The sequence below is a fragment of the Sarcophilus harrisii genome, chromosome 2, assembly GCF_902635505.1.
Source record: "Sarcophilus harrisii chromosome 2, mSarHar1.11, whole genome shotgun sequence".
Taxonomy (NCBI): Eukaryota; Metazoa; Chordata; class Mammalia; order Dasyuromorphia; family Dasyuridae; genus Sarcophilus; species Sarcophilus harrisii.
Window position 1 is genome coordinate 145,475,407 of NC_045427.1, and position 6,691 is coordinate 145,482,097.

Sequence of the window (6,691 nt, forward strand, 5' to 3'; positions counted from 1 at the left end):
TACTGGGTTTATATGCCAAGGAAATCATAAAGGAAGGAAAAAGACCCACATATACCAAAATGTTTATAGTAGCTCTTTTTGTGATATCAAAGAATTGGAAAAGGAGTGGATGCCCATCTATTGGGAAACGGCTGAACAAGCTGTGATGCATAAAGGTAACGGAATATTCTTATTCTAAAAAAATGATGAACCAGCTGATTATAGAAAGGCCAGGAAAGATTTACATGAATTGATGCTGTACAAAACAAGCAGAACAAGGAATACATTGTACACAATTACAGAAAGAATAAGCAATTATCACTCATGAAAGGCTTAGTTCTTCTCAGTATTTTAGTGATCCAAAGCAGTCCCAATAAATTTCAGACAGAAAATGCAATCTGCATGCAGAAAAAGATCTCAGGAGACTGAATTTACATAAATCTGTACATGCTATATTCACTTGTTTTTCCTGTTTTTTATCTTTCCTGTGTTTTTCCGTTTTTTGCTCTGATTTTTATCTCCCCACATGATTAATAAAGCAATGTGAATTAAAAATAAATAAACTTACTACAAAGAAAAAGAAATGCCTCGCTCTCTCCACCAGAGTTTTTAGTGTCAAGTGGCAGGATGGAATCATGATGACTGGTAATGACTAGAGATATAGTGGATGATGTTTATATCTTCAATATCTACCCAAGTTCTAAGTACTACACAGTACTTGCTTCATCTGCCTTCATGGCCATTGAAACAAATTTCTTTAATCTGTCCATTACACCAGGGGAAATCTTCACAAGTTTGAGGTAGACTTTTCCCCCATATCTACAGGGAGTACTTCCATTTGAATTTTTTTAGGAAGATTCTGAAGATGATCTGGCAAGATAAGATGTCAGACACTAAGGTCCCTTCTCGAAGTAAACTGCCAAGCATTGAAAGAAAGATTTATATGCTGCTGACAACTAGGCTAAGTTCCAGGGGAATTTAACAAAGAATCAGGAATAAGAAGATAATTTTATAGGAAAAAGAAACAAAGATCAGGTTCTTCAAGTAACTAATATACTAATTTTGTGGTTTAGAGGTAAAATTGAGGAGTGGTAGGGATGGAGATGCACCCATTGTTGAATTCTAAGGCTTAGAGGTATCACTGAAGACTGGTCTTAGACGTGGAGGTGAGGAGCATTGAATTTTAGAGCTTTACTCCACTATTGAATTCTCAGAAATTTTGTTATTACTGACCAATAGCCAGCTAGCATTGTTTGAGGCTCTTCTAAGGTCTGGCATCCTTGGTATATTCTCTATGGAAGTTATATCCCATCAACTGGATGGAAATAGCCTCGGTTTTCAAGAAATTTGCTTTCTAGCAAAAGATATATCCATATTTAGGTAAATAGAAAATATACTCATATAGATAAATGTAATGGGCTGAAACTGAGCAGATGTATTTGGACTGCTGAGCACTTAAGGCTAATTACTCATTGGACAATACTCTATTAGCATATACTTGGAAAATGGCTTGCCCCACTATTCTGTGCTGGCTTGATCTGTTGGTGTATTGAGAGATGTGGAAGAGAGGTTAGAGGATGGAGTAAGACAAGCGAGTGTGACTCCTGGTGGAGGGAGAAAGAGGAGATTCGTGTATACATTCCTCTCATTTCAACCAAAAATAAAGACCAAGGATTTTTGCTTATCCTGACTCTGGCTGATTCTAAGGTATCCAGGGTGTTAACTTGGTCCCTGCAAATAAAAGATGATTCTTTGGATATTAGGGAACTAGAAAGGCTTTCTGTATAAGGTGTTGTTGGATCTGAATGGGGATTCTAACAGGATTTCAGTAATGGAGAACATCTACTGAAAAGATATAAAGTTAGGAAATGGAATGCTATGGATTAAGGGCAGTGAGAAGATTGATTTGAATGGACTAGAGATAGCCTAAAGAGGAATAATAATAACACTAGTGATAATTACCATGAATAATAAGTATTATTTATCATTAGTAGTGTTGTGTTATGGTACATATTCAATGATTTCTATATATTTTTATCATATAATTTATAATATATTAATATGTATAACACTTTACATACATAATCATAATATATATTCTATTCTATAATATGTAATATAAATATTAATAACAATAATAAAACCTAGCATTTATATTTAATAATTTAATACATTTTACACACATATCAATTTCTATCTCAGCTGAATTGAGCCAGGAAGGATATTGAAGATTTTAAGAATGGGAAGTGGGAAGGAATAGAAATCCAAACACTGGGAACATCCTTTGAAAACACATGAAGATAGAAATGAAAAGTTGTAAATGAAGAACGGTAAAAAGGCCAATTTGAATGAACTAGAGAGAATATCAATGGGAGTAATAATAATAATAACAATAATAGCAATCCTATATTGATTTAAAAATTGAAAATTATAAAAACACTTTACTCATATTATCTTAGTTGAGCATAACAACTGCAGTATAAGGTACTATTATTATTCCCATTTTGCAGATGAGCAAACTGAACTATAGGTAGTGATCCCATGTGGAGTCTTACAACTGAATGGGAAGGTAGCAATATTATGATTTTTATCTGTATATGTTTGATTTGCATATCTATTTTATATGCTTATATACCTGGGGTTGCATAAAATATCGGGCAGAAAGGGGTTCTCAGAAATAGGAATGAGAAGATAATGAATTCCAGTTTTAAGAGAACTAATCTAAAAGCATAAAGGTAAGAGATAAAATAATTATAGTACCGTTGTGCTATATTATGTGTGAAGTGAAACAGTGTGCAATAAATTTAGAAATATAAATGGGAGCTGGGTTTTCAAAAACTTTTTTCTCATTTATTTTCAATTACATGTAAACAATTGTTTTTAATATTTTTTTATTTTGATTTCCAATTTCCATCTCTCTCTCTCTCCCCTACCTCTTTGAGAAGGAAATCAAGTGGATATAAATTATTTATGTGCAGTCATGCAAAACATTTCCATATTAGACATATGCAAAAGAAAATACAAACATACATACACACACACACACACACACACACACACACACACACACACCAGAAACCCCCAAGAATAATAATATTTTAAAAGTATGCTTCCATCAGCATTCTGACTTAAGGAATAAAGAAATTTATTTTTGAACATAGAAGAAAGAACATTCCTGGACTTTTTTGAGCAGAAAAGTGATATTATCTGATTTATACTGAGAAAATTAATTTGGCAGATCTATGGAGGACATGAGTTTGCATTTTCTCTGTAATGTATTCCCTCTTCTAATTTGGATGGTTTTATGAACATTTAAGGTTTTAGAAACTAGAAAAATTGTGAAAGAAACTTTTTTTCCCACAGTTTATATAGAAGCAGTTTATATAGAAGATACTAAAAAACAATATGGCAGATGTGTTTCTTTTTTCAGCATTTCATTTTTTTCATGATTAATGTGAGAAATACAAGGTTGCCTGAACCCTAAAACTACTTGGAGACTATGGACAACTGGATATTGTATAGGTGGAGATTGGTTATATGAAATATGAATTTGGGGATTTTTTATAATGAGAAAAAAAGGTGAGTCATTTCACATCATGTACCTTACTGTGATACTGTAGGTTAGACAAGCTCAGATCTCCAAGTAAATCAGAACAAATTCTGAGAAGAATCCTCAAGACTGGGATCAAAAGAAGATCTCTAAGCTCAATTTGAAAACATACTGCAAGAGGTTTTTCCCCTCAAAAACCACATGAAACCATGCCTCTGAATTGAGTCTGAAGGAATGCAACACTTCAGATAGACTGGAAAAACTTCAAGAAAGGTCAGTTTCAATGGGGTAGTAACAGAAAACAAAAGTATATACAGGGGAGAAAATAGGATGGAAAGAAATACAAAGCTGGTAATCATAACTGTGAAGGTAAATTGGATGAATTCTCCCATAAAATGGAAGCTAATAGCACAGTGGATTAAAAAACGGTCGTACAATATGTTGTTTTCAAGAAACACATTTGACATAGATATATATCCAGAGTAAAGGTAAAAGGCTGGAGCAGAATTTCTTATGCTTCAGCAAAAGCAAAAAAAGCAGGGGTAGCCATTTTGATCTCAGATAAAGCAAAAGTAAAACAAGAACTAATTAAAAGAGATAAGAAAGGAAAGTAATCTTAATAAAGATTACCTCAAGCAATGAAGTTGTAATGATACTTAACATATATGCAACAAATGGTAGAATACTCAAATTCCTGAAGATTTTGAGCCAGTTATAAGAGAAAATATAGAGCAAATCTATAATAGTGGAGGATCTCAGCCTTCTGCTCTCAGAATCAAACAAATCTAATAAAAAAAATAAACAAGAAATAAACAAGGGAGGTTAATAGAAACCTAGAAAATCTAAATATAGCAGACTTCTGGAGAAAATTGAATAAAGGCAAAAATAAATGTCTTTTTCTTGGCAATATATGGCATCTACACAAAAATTGACTATATATTAGGGCACAAAAATCTCACAATCAAATGAGGAAAGGCAGAGATAATAAATGCTCCTTTTTCCAAACACAAGGCAATGAAAATTATTTTCAATAAAGGTCTAGGGAAAGATAACGTAAAAACCAACTGGAAATTAAATAACCTAATTCTAATAAATGGATGGATCAAATAACAAATCACAGAAACAATCCATATTGTCATACAAGAGAATAACAATAATGAGACAACATACCAAAAATTATGGGATACAGGCAAAGCAGTTCTTAGGAGAAATTTTATATCTCTAAATAGTTACATGAATAAAACAAAGAGATTGATGAATTGGACATGTAACTAAAAATGCTAGAAAAAGAACAAATTAAAAATCCCTAATCAAATATTGAATTATAAATTCTGAAACTCAATCAAGAGATTAGTAAATTTGAAACTAAGAAAACTATTGATCTAATAAATAAAACTAAGAGTTGGTTTTATGAAAAAAGCCAAGTGAATTCTACCAAATATTTAAAGAACAATTAATTCCAATAATATGTAAACTATTTGGGAAAATAGGTGAAGAAGGAGTTCTGCCAAATTCCTGCTATGACCAAATGTGGTAGTGATACCTAAACTAGAAAAAAAAAAAAAAAAAAAACAAAGAAAATTACAGAGCAATATCCGCAATGTATATTGATGTAAAATTTTTAAATAAAACATTAGAAAAAAATTCCAGCAAATTATCAGCTTTATAATACATTATGATGAAGTGGGATTTATACCAGCAATGTAGGGATAGTTATATATCAGAAAAACTATCGCCATATTTGACTATCTTAATAACAAAACTAAGAGAAATCATATAATGATCTTAGTAAATGCAGAAAAGGCTTTTGACAAAACAGCATCCATTCCTCTTAAAAACACTAGAGAGCATATATATAAAATAATAAGCCATATCTATCTAAAACCAATAGCAAGCATCATTTGTAATGGAAAGAAGCTAAATGCATTCCCAATAAGATCAGGAGTAGAATAAGGATGCCCATCGCCATCACTATTATTCAACATTGTACTAGAAATGTTGGTGTTAGCAATAAACAAAGAAAAAGAAATTAAAGTAATTACAAAAGGCAATAAGGAAATAAACTTATCACTCTTTGCAAATGATATGATGATATACTTAGAGAATCCTAAAACATTATCCAAAAACATATTGGAAAAAATTAAAATATTTAGCAAAGTTGCAGGATATAAAATACACCCACACAAGTCATCAGCATTTCAAGATGTTACTGACTAAGCCCAGGACCAACAGATAAAAAGAGAAATTCCATTGAAAATAATTATAAACTGTTGCAATCTTTACAAATTGTTAAGTCATTAGAGTTGATAGAGACAATAATTATCTAATTTAACATGGTTCAGTATGATTGATCTGATCCTACGAGGAGATGTTATGGGGCAGAAATTGAAACAAGGTACTAAGTACAATTGATAGAAACAATGCTTGTGTTCACACCTTTAGAGAGCTCATATAAGCAAGAAGTATTTAAGTACTCATTGGAGTTCACATGTTTGGGAGATTTCAGGGTTTAGTATGAGATATCCAAATTCACACCTCCCTTAATGCCTCCCTCAGGAGGAGTCAACCTTTGGGAGATCATATATATAGAGGAAGCTCTTAGAGCTTCAAGGAAGTTACTTCGGAATATTGACTGGGGTCAGAGAGGAGCACTCTGGGAGGAAGCCCATAAGCCCTCTCTCTGAGGCAAGAGAGATTTATTTTCATCTTCCACCTTGGTGCTAGCTGGAGGCTGAATGAACAGAGGCAGAAGCAAAGGACAAAGCTGCAAAAGCTCTAAGAACCAAGGAGAGAGAGAGCCCTCTAAGAAAACTAACCGGGCTATATTGGAGACAATAAGAGATCTGAACATTTATCACCTGGCTGCATTTGGGTGATTATTTACTTTTAACTGAAACTAAGGCTGCCTCCAGAAAACCTCCCCAAGAAACCTCTCTCCCAGAGAGAACTCTTATATTTTAAAGAACAAGAACACCACAATAGAAAAAATGAAACTTTTGGTGTCTACCTGCCAAGACAATCCCACATATATAAACACAATAGCAAAAGAGGTCTCACACAAATAAAGTCAGATCTAACCAACTGGAAAAATATCAATTCCTCAAGGGAAGGCCAAGCTAATATAATAAAAAGACAATGCCTAAATTGGTCTATTGTTCAGTG